Source organism: Gorilla gorilla, chromosome 1 (assembly GCF_029281585.2).
Source record: "Gorilla gorilla gorilla isolate KB3781 chromosome 1, NHGRI_mGorGor1-v2.1_pri, whole genome shotgun sequence".
Lineage (NCBI taxonomy): Eukaryota > Metazoa > Chordata > Mammalia > Primates > Hominidae > Gorilla > Gorilla gorilla.
This window is the reverse complement of record NC_073224.2, coordinates 76,238,756-76,248,809: the sequence shown is the minus strand read 5'-3', so window position 1 is coordinate 76,248,809 and position 10,054 is coordinate 76,238,756. Positions and strand designations below refer to the sequence as shown.

The window sequence follows — 10,054 nt, the reverse complement described above, 5'->3', positions numbered from 1 at the left end:
CAGCCTGGCCAACACGGTGAAACCCTGCCTCTACTAAAAATACAAAAAAGTAGCCAACATGTTGACAGGCAGCTGTAATCCCAGCTACTCAGGAAGGTGAGGCAGGTGAATCGCTTGAACCCAGGAAGCGGAGGTTGCAGTCAGCCGAGATCGCGCCACTGCACTCCAGCCTGGGTGACAGAATGAGACTCCATCTCAAAAATAAATAAATAAATAAATAAATAAATAAATAAATAAATAAATAAGTATTTCAGTGTACCCATTTGGAGAATTTCATAGGTGCTATTCTTGATAAGATCAACATTAGATCATCCCGAGTTTGACATTTATGATAAAAACCCTCAAAATGTACTTTTTTGTTTTTGTTTTTGAGACAGGGTTTCACTATGTCGCCCAGGCTGGAGTGCAGTGGTGCAATCACAGCTCACTGCAGCTTCAACTCCTGGGCTTAGGTGATCTACCTCAGCTTCCAGGGTAGCTGGGACTACAGGTGTGTGCCACCACACCCAATTAATTTTTTATATTTTTTTTTTTGTAGAGATTGGGTTTTGTCATATTGTTCGGGCTGGTCTTGAACTCCTGAGCTCAAGCAATCCGCCTGCCTTGGTCTCCCAAAATTCTGGGATTACAGGTGTTAGCTACTGTGCCTAGCCTGTGCTTCTTGATTTAATAAAATTTGGCATTTGTGATCATGAAGTGATCATGTAAGACTTATCTCTACTGCTTCCTTCCATGTTGATGTGGTTTGACTGTGTCCCCACCTAAATCTCAACTTGAATTGTATCTCCCAGAATTCCCATGTGTTGTGGGAGGGACCCAGGGGGAGGTAATTGAATCACGGAGGCTGGTCTTTCCTGTGCTATTCTCATGATAATGAATAAGTCCCACGAGATCTGATGGGTTTATCAAGAGTTTCCACTTTTGCTTCTTCCTCATTTTCTCTTGCCACTGCCATGTAAGAAGTGCCTTTCACCACCCCCACACCCTGCCATGACTCTGAGGCCTCCCCAGCCACGTGGAACTGTAAGTCCAATTAAATAAACCTTTTTCTTCCCAGTCTCAGATATGTCTTTATCAGCAGTATGAAAACGGACTAATACAGTAAATTGGTACCAGTAGAGTGGGGCGTTGCTGAAAAGATACCCCAAAAAGTGGAAGCAACTTTGGAACTGGGTAACAGGCAAAGGTTGGAACAGTTTGGAGGGCTCAGAAGAAGACGGGAAAATGTGGGAAAGTTTGGAACCTCCTAGAGACTTGGTGAATGACTGATAAAAATGCTGATAGTGATATGGACAATAAGGTCCAGGCTGAGGTGGTCTCAGATGGAGATGAGGAACTTGTTGGGAACTGGAGCAAAGCACTTGTTATGTTTTAGCAAATAGACTGGCAGCATTTTTGCCCCTGCCCTAGAGATTTGTGGAACTTTGAACTTAAGAGAGACAATTTCAGGTATCTGGTAGAAGAAATTTCTGAGCAGCAAAGCATTCAAGAGGTGACTTGGGTGCTGTTAAAAGCATTCCATTTTAAAAGGGAAACAGAGCATAAAAGTTCAGAAAATTTGCAGCCTGACAATGCAGTGGAAAAGAAAAACCCGGCCAGGCACGGTGGTTCATGCCTGTAATTCCAGCACTTTGAGAGGCCGAGGTGGGCGGATCGCGAGGTCAGGAGTTCGAGACCAGCCTGACCAACATGGTGAAACCCCGTCTCTACTAAAAATACAAAAATTAGCTGGGCGTGGTGGTGTGTGCCTGTAATCCCAGCTACTCAGGAGGCTGAGGCAGGAGAATCACTTGAACCCAGGAGGCGGAGGTTGCAGTGAGCCAAGATCATGACACTGCACTCCAGCCTGGGTGACAGAGCCAGACTCCGTTTAAAAAAAAAAAAAAAAAGAATGACTGAAACCATAGCCACCTCAGGAAAGCAAAATAATAGTAATAATAGCTAACATTGATTGAGTGGTTACTATGTGCCAGGCAGTTTGCTAAGCATCTTCCATGCTTTGTCTCCTTTAACTTTCATAATAACCATATGAGAAGATACATTAGTATTATTACAGAGGAAAAAAGTGAGGCTTAGAGAGGGTAAGTTGACAAGAATTAGTAAGTGGCAGAAATGGAATCAAAATGCTATTTTGTCTCCCCAAGATATGAGCTGAGGGAGCAAAACAAAATAAGAATGTAAGGGCATCCAGGGTGGAGGTGAAAGGGATCAAGAGAATGAGGGTGAGGTACAGAGATAAAGTAGGTGATATCGAGTAGTTCAGAAAATGAAGCCCACAAGCACTCGATATGAGAACTGTGTATCTCTTCAGAGCAAGGGCAGTTCCTGGGAGGCACTGTGCCAGCCAGGAGGTAGTTAGAATCTACAGGAATGCGAGGTCATAGAACCAGGATCATACAAAGTCTAGAGTGCACAGGGCATTACCCTACCGTTTAGCTGTTCCTCCTAGGGTGTCTCAAAAAAAGAAGACACACTAGAAGTTACATTTAGAGATACCTGGCATTTGGATTTTTAGCTGTACCTCAGAGTTCCAAAGAAATAAAGATATGTCTCTTCTCTGGCCCAGCAATTACTGAAATGGTTTTATTTTATAGATCTACATAGTTCACATACATTAGAAATGACTTTGTATAACCTACACCTTTACTGGCTAAGTTAGCAGAGAGAACATTCAGCCCACTAAATGTTCAGCAGTATTTACTTAGTTTACAAGCTGTTGCAACTTTGCCCTCCAACAAATTATGTTAGTACTAACCTAACAGCTTATAAAATAATACTTCTATAGTTAGTAACTTACATAGTAATCAAACTCCTTTTAGAAGTGTATAGATTTTGGCAAATTAAATTATGTTTTAAATATCTGCTGAATTCAACTTGTTCTAGGAATACCAAAGAACGCCATGCTTGCATTTTTTAAAGGTTTTATATGGTAAGTCATCTTAGGGTAGGGAAAATCTGAATTGGCCTTTCTATTTTCAGTCCTACGGTGGGGCTTGAGTCACTGCGTTCCAGGCTTAGTGAATTAGTGATAATAGAAAAGGGCACAAAAAGGCTATCAGGAACCAGGGTTATCTGGTATATTTGCTCTGCTCTCCCCGGCACCTCTCAGTTGCTCCTGCCTGAGCATGCTCCTCTTTTCCATCTGTGTTGTTTTTTACCCCAGCATACTGTTGGAAGGGTTGCTCAGAAGGCATTTGACTGAAGTGTACTTGGAAAGACCAAACCCAAACCACAGTAGTGACCAGATACTTAGTGGCAGCCCCAGCTGCAGGTATGGCAAGAAGTGGCCAAGGAAGGGAATCTCCATGACCACAGAGGATGCAGTGGGCATTAGGGACCTGGCATTTGCTGTCAGAACAATCCAGTCAGGGTAACAGGTGGTGTTGCAGGAGATGGGTGGAGCACACAGCAGGGATTTGGGGAATAGGAGATCCATGGAGATCTACACATGCTGACAGCTCTCAGCATCGGGTTATCTGGCAGCTCAGAGCAGTTGCTTTGCCTGGAGTGGTTGGGTACTCAGCCTGGCTGAGGCTTGTCTGGGAGAACTTTCTCTGTCATTGTTCATCTTGATCTGTGAGAAGCTGTAGGTGCGCCTACGGCTCAGTGGGAAGATAAAACCCCAACAAGTTGGTCTGGAAAATCGAAGACCAGCAAGTGGGTCATAATAATTTGGTCATAATAATTTTAATTTTATTTTTTTAATTAGAGTTCTGGCCAGGCACAGCAGCTCACGCCTGTAATCCTAGCACTTTGGGAGGCAGAGGCTGGCAGATAACCTGAAGCCAGGAGTTTGAGATCAGCCTGGCTAAAGTGGTGAAATCCCATCTCTACTAATAATACAAAAATTAGCCGGACATGATGGCGAGCACCTGTAATCCCAGCTACTTGAGAGGCTGAGGCAAGAGAATTGCTTGAACCAGGGATGCTGAGGTTGCAGTGAGCTGAGATTGCACCACTGCACTCCAGCCTGGGCGAGAAGAGTGAAACTCCATCTCAAAAAAAAAAAAAAAAAATTAGAGTTCGCTTTTCCTTTTTGGCCTTCCTAGACTGCGCAGGTGTCAGCAGGAGGACCAGCCATCAACTTTGGCTATGGCAGCGAGGCTTTCTGGTCAGTCTGGAAATCAGTAGGTATGGAGATTGGCTTGCAAGTACTCATCAGAGCTCCTATTTTCTTTTCAGGCGGCAGCTGTATGGAGGCCAATATGCAGACAAGGGAGGTAACTCAGGCATTTTGGGGGAGAGGTACAGAAAGAAGAGAAAAGACTGAACTGACTGCTGTTCTGAACAAGAACTGTGACTATATGTGGTACTCCCAGAATGGTGAGGTCTGGGACACTTGAATAATATGGCTATACTGTGAATGATGTTACCTAGACAGAATGTTTATCCCAGTTAAGTGATAGGTAGGGAACTAAGGTATCGAGGGTCTCAGGTATAATGTCCTGAGGGGTCCCATGAAAGCAAAGATAACAGGTGTATCTTTTATGCCTCTTAGAGCTGTATGAATGCTGTAACTCAGGGATCTATAAAGCCCTAAGTCAAGCAGAGGCACAGGTGGAAAAAGGGGCAAATTTGATAACCCAGAGAAGAAAGCCTGGTGATCAAAGCAAGGAGACAAACCTGAGGCTGCCATCAGGTGCTGAATATGAAGTGAGGCTGTCAAGGGACACAAGGTATTCAGTAGTGGATGGGGTGTGCACAGAGAGGAAGGCTGGACAAATATCTGAATCAGGGCCATGGCCCAGGGCTGATATTTTCTGAAATGCCTAAGGCATGATATGTGAGCAGGCCACTATAGTTAGAGTGACACAGACAGAGTGACAGAATAGAACAAACAGCAGAATCAGTTTAGTGTTGAGTGTGTTCATCTGGTTAGACTAATTTCCTAGTCACAAAGATAAAACTGAGAACATGTTTTTTTCCTCTAGCCAAGTGGTCCTTTACTGGCAGATTAAAGACACCAGCTATAGATAAACACGAAAGCAGCTTTACTGCTACTTCCCTTCGTTTTCAGTTCTGGTGGGCAAGTAAGGAGTCTCCCACTCCAAGAGAGAGTAAAGGTTTAGAGCTACTCCCAGCAGGGTTCAGGGCATGCTTATGGCAGAGAGGAGACTTGCCTTCCCAGCCTCCTGCAGGCCCTAGGATGGCCTGGGTCTAGTCAGAGAAGGACAACAGTGAGTCAGCAAGTTATAATGGGTTTAACAGTAACAGCCGGGGTGGAGTTCACGTTCTGTTTCCTCAGGCTTCCAGAAAGAAAACCAGAGATCTCTTATGTAGGACTAACCAAGTATAATCTTGTCTTACTGAGTATAGCCAAGTATTCACAGTTTGGGTCACTGTGAATGGAATTGTTAGCAGTGGAGAATCCGTACGGGTCGGCAGCAACCTCAATTGGGGCATAAGGCAGAGGGAGAGACCCAGGCAAGTTTTAGAGCAGGAGTGAAAGTTTATTAAAAAGCTTTAGAGCAGGATTGGAAGGAAAGGACACTTAGAAGAGGTCCAAACGGGCGACTTGAAGGACAAGTGCGGTTTGACTTAGGGTTTTATATGTTGGCATACTTCTGGGGTCTTCTCCCCTGATTCTTTCGTTGAGGGTGGTTTGTCCATATGTGTAGTGACCTGCTAGCAATTAGGAGGTGAGCATGCGCAGTGTGTTTACTGGAGTTGTACTTATGCTCACTTGAAACATTCTTCCCTTTTCTGGTGACATGCCCCCAGAAGATCAAATACCAGTTAAACTCCGCCATTTTGCCTCTTGGTGCTCATGTGTGAGTCCGCACGCCCAACTCCTGGGATCTTATCAGGAAGCTGATGATCACCAGTTTCAGGTTTCTTCTATCTATAGGGAGACTGCCTTTCCCTGGAGCTGGCTGCAACCAATTATTATTTTAGAGAGACAGTTAACAATGGCCCGACCATCACTCGATGGTCGCCTGACTTTCCCGGTGTGGTGTGGGGGCCCTCTTCTGTCCTGTTTGTGTCTGACTAGCTACCTACTGTAACAGGATGACCATATAATTTATCATTCAAACTACTAGACACTTTTGAGAGTGAAGGGGGGCACTATTAGTTATGTTGGCAAAACAGGTGTGAATGTGGATGTCTCTGGATAATCAATATCTACAGCCATCCAACTCATATATGGTAACCCAATCCTTTCCATTTTTTCTAAAAAGCTAGCCATGCTCTTAAATTAAAACACAGCATTTGAGTCTAAAGTCGGATTGCCAGTTAAAATACAAGATGCTCTGTTAAATTTGAATTTCAGATAAATGAATACTTGTAAGTATAAGTATGTCCTAAATATTTCATAAGACATACTAAAAATTATCACGGTTTATTTGAAATTAAAATTTCACTGGGCATTCTGTATTCTTATTTGCTGCTGACAACCCTAGTCTAACTAGGGTTAGACTAGTTTAACTAGTCTAAAGTTAAACTACTGTGTTGTATTCAATTCTGTCATCCTGCTTATGATGTAAGTCTTTTAGGCTCCAAATGATTTAGGACATAGTCTGGTTAGCAAAAGGAGAAAATTGAGGCATCTGTTCCAATTGGACCAGTCACCTGAGCCACTAAAATCAGCTTTGTTAAATGTCTCTGAACTAGGAATAGGCTGGGACTAGTCCCAGTGCTTGGGGTGAGCCAGGCCAGCAGGTGAGTGTCCTCAGTTGTGTGACAAGGAGCTTAGTAGATAAGCATCTTCTCCCCGCTCGATGTTCACCTTTGCTTGATCTCCTAGGCCAGTGGTTCTCACCCCTGGCTGCATATTAGAATTGCCTGGGGAGCTTGTAAACCCATTGATGTTTGAGCCCCACTCAAGACCAATTAAATCGGGATCTCCAGGGGCAGGCTGTGGCATCCATGGGTTCCCAAAAGTTCCCAGGTGATTTTAAGGTTCTAATGAGAACCGTTGTCCTATGCCCTCGCTCTGTTCCCAGTGGCATCAGTTCTTGTTTAATTCTTCTCCTTTAAATACCCTCTTTGTAGTATTGGACATTTTATAGCCCAGAAAATATGACTGGAGCACCTGTTCTGTGTTAAAATGGTGGCATGGATGGGATTTGCCCAGAAGGGTTCCTTGTCCTTCCATGACCTTGTCTTGTGCTGACTCCTGGCTCTCTCCAAGCCTCCCTTCTCCTCCCTCCTGCTTAAGCCTCTCTTCAGCTTTGGCTTTCCTTGTCTCCTCCTTCTCTGTTTATAACGTGTCAATTTCCATTTTGCAGCTGGTTTCCTTTCAGACCCATCAAGTGTCCGTCCTATTGGCTTGGACTGAAGACCCCCTCTGGAGAACTGTCTCTGCAGCCTATACTGATGACACTGGCCACTGTCCAGGGCTCCACCCCAAGGAGTCCAAGCTCCAGACACTTAGCCTTAGAGAGAATCCAGATTTTGCATTTCCAGTGCAGGGATTGATGGAGCCTTGTGTATCAAAGTGCCAATTTCTTTCTAACAAGCTGGGGAGGATACCGTTGACAGCAGCAGAAAGGGGTAGCAGTGGTTTGCTTTCCAAATGGTAATAAGAAGGGCCTGGCAGTGGCACCCTGTCCATGTATCATTAAAAATGGACTCTCCTGCTTCGTTTGGAATTCAACCCAATGAACTTGAATAAACTCTGGACAATGACCAGCACAGAGCCCTGAGCAGGATACAGCAAGATTATTTGCTTTACTCATCCACTGAGTACCTACCATGTGCCAAATACTATGCTATATGCTGAGTGTACACTGGCAAATAAAACAGATATGGTCCCTGGAGCCTATGAATCTTACCATCTAGCCACAAATAATAAAAATAAGAAGAATCTGAAGGACAAGTGGGACGGAAATACTCAAGCAGAATGAGGGTGAGATTGAAGTCCCTGAACATACAGTGCCCTTTACATTTGATCTTAGCCAAAAGGCCGAAAGAGATTACAGTGCTTTTTAAAGGCAGCATTTCACCCAGCCAATAATCAATCCCTTTGGCCTTCCTGAGGTGCAAGGCCACACACTCAAATTCTTTATTCAAACAATAGGCTAGTGCAAATGGAGCTATTTCTTAAACCCAGCTGTTTACACAGCAGCTACAAATCTGTTCAGAAAGAATCCCCCACCATCCACAACTGTCTATCGAGCAGATGTGCAAGAGTATTTGTCTCTCACCACCAGGGTTGCAGTCAGGACAAGAGAGCAGGTTTGAACGTCTTCGGCTCCTAGAACTTCACAAGCTGTGTCTTCAGTGCCCAGAGGCGGCTGCAACCTCTCCCCAGTTCTCCTCTCAGAACAATGGAAATTTTTTTTAGAGGCGTAATAAGGAAGGTTTGCATTGAATTATTAAACAATGGGTATTGAAAAATATGTTTTCTTTGACCTCTGTACTTCTAGCTTTTACCAGTCAGTGTTTTCTTGTACCAAGGCTAAGATATGTATAACACTGAAACGGATGTCTTCTTATATAATATTTTACAAGCTTTTGAAAACCTGTGCCCTTTAATAAATTTTAAAACGTTTCATGCCCTTCTGTCATTTTCTGAAATTCAAAATAAATATCAGGGGACACAAAAGCACAAGAAGAAAGCACTGCTTTGTTTTCAAATCAGGCCCCAAGCCGCTGCCCTTGAGATTCTTGTGGGTCAGCACAAGCACCCCTCCCATCTCCAGTTCCTGAGACTCATTGTTCCAAATGGTAATATTAACATTTGCCACGTTCACTCATGGATAACTTTCCATTATTTCAGTTGTAAACATTTTCTATGTGAAATAAAATATGAGATGAGACCAATGAAACAATAGATTTTAAACAAATTAGATAAGAATTTTTGCAAGCAAAGGAGCATCATGCCTTTGAAATGGCCACTTTTGGGGGCCATGCTTCTAGGGCTAAAATACACATGCTTCTGGGGCTAATACCTTGGCTCCAAAAATTGGGAGGTACTCATTCAGTGCAGCGGAAAGGAGTATAAGCTTTGGAAGCAGGTGATCTGGATGCAAATCACATTCTGCCACATTTTAGCTGTTGCCGCTTTGACCTAATTGTTTAACATCTTTCTGAGCCTCAGTTTCCTCAATGGTAAAAGGAGAAAAAAGATAAGAAAAAATGAATGCAAAATGTCTGCATATCTCAAGAAGCTAGTAGTTACCAAGATTGGAACTATCACTAATGATATGTCTTTTCCTTAGAGATGTTTTAGGATGATTTTTTTTTTTTTTTTTTTTAGAATCTCATGTCTTTTAAAGTCAAATTAAGAGAATAGAAGTGGATAATAAATGGCTGGCCGTTCTAGTTTTAGAGGGAAAAAAAACTGTTGCTATAGTCACTATCCTACAATTTTGTGTGGTTCGTTAAATGACTCTGAAGTTCACTCCAAAAGATGTTTCCAAAATGTTCTGAGTGACCACATTCTCCTTAGAATTGTGCACAGACTGGCTGGGTAGCCACTTTGAAGGGATTCAATTCCTTTGAATGTTTAAGTAAGTTGTTTGGTGTTAAAGAAATTCTCTTTGTTTTATGGCCACACCACAAATATGGACATTGTAAAAAAGGCTTAATGATTGCAAATCCGCCTTGCCATTTCCTCTATGTCCAGATATATGTCTTTTTAGAACACTGATGTGTAGTAAGCAGAGATTTTTTTTCCTTTTTAATTTTTTTTCCCCTTTGATTCCTGAACCTTTGTCATCGACACAGGAAAATTAGACCCAGTCCCTGCTACCAAAATCTACCACGATCATTCCACAGTTTCACACGCTTTCAGGTTTCCATTTTCCTTCTCTCACCCCAGATGCCTGGCATACGCGATAGCAGCAAAAACAAAGTCTGTTGCATTTTTGGAATGTTATTAACACTGAAGCAGCCCAGGGATTGCGACAGCTAAGATAGGGATCCCCACCCCCAACTTTTTTCTCACTAGAGAGCAAAGAGCAACTCTTAAATCCAGAGAGCAAGGAGAAACTTGTCCGGAAGAGGCACCCAAATGCATTGAATCCACTGATTTCCCTCTGCTTGCCACCCCAGCCTTCACCACCCCATCTCGACTTTCCCACAGGAAAACCATGTTAGGTGTTAGACA

At 43.2% G+C, this 10,054-nt stretch overlaps 1 long non-coding RNA gene across 1 annotated transcript; it reads left to right on the top strand.

The window, feature by feature from the left end:
* Window positions 1-4,182: 4,182 nt before the first annotated feature.
* LOC101147887 (uncharacterized) lies at window positions 4,183-8,497 on the top strand. The gene is made up of 2 exons (XR_008673054.2): window positions 4,183-4,323; window positions 7,230-8,497. It is a non-coding gene; the product is annotated as an uncharacterized lncRNA (long non-coding RNA).
* Window positions 8,498-10,054: the final 1,557 nt, after the last annotated feature.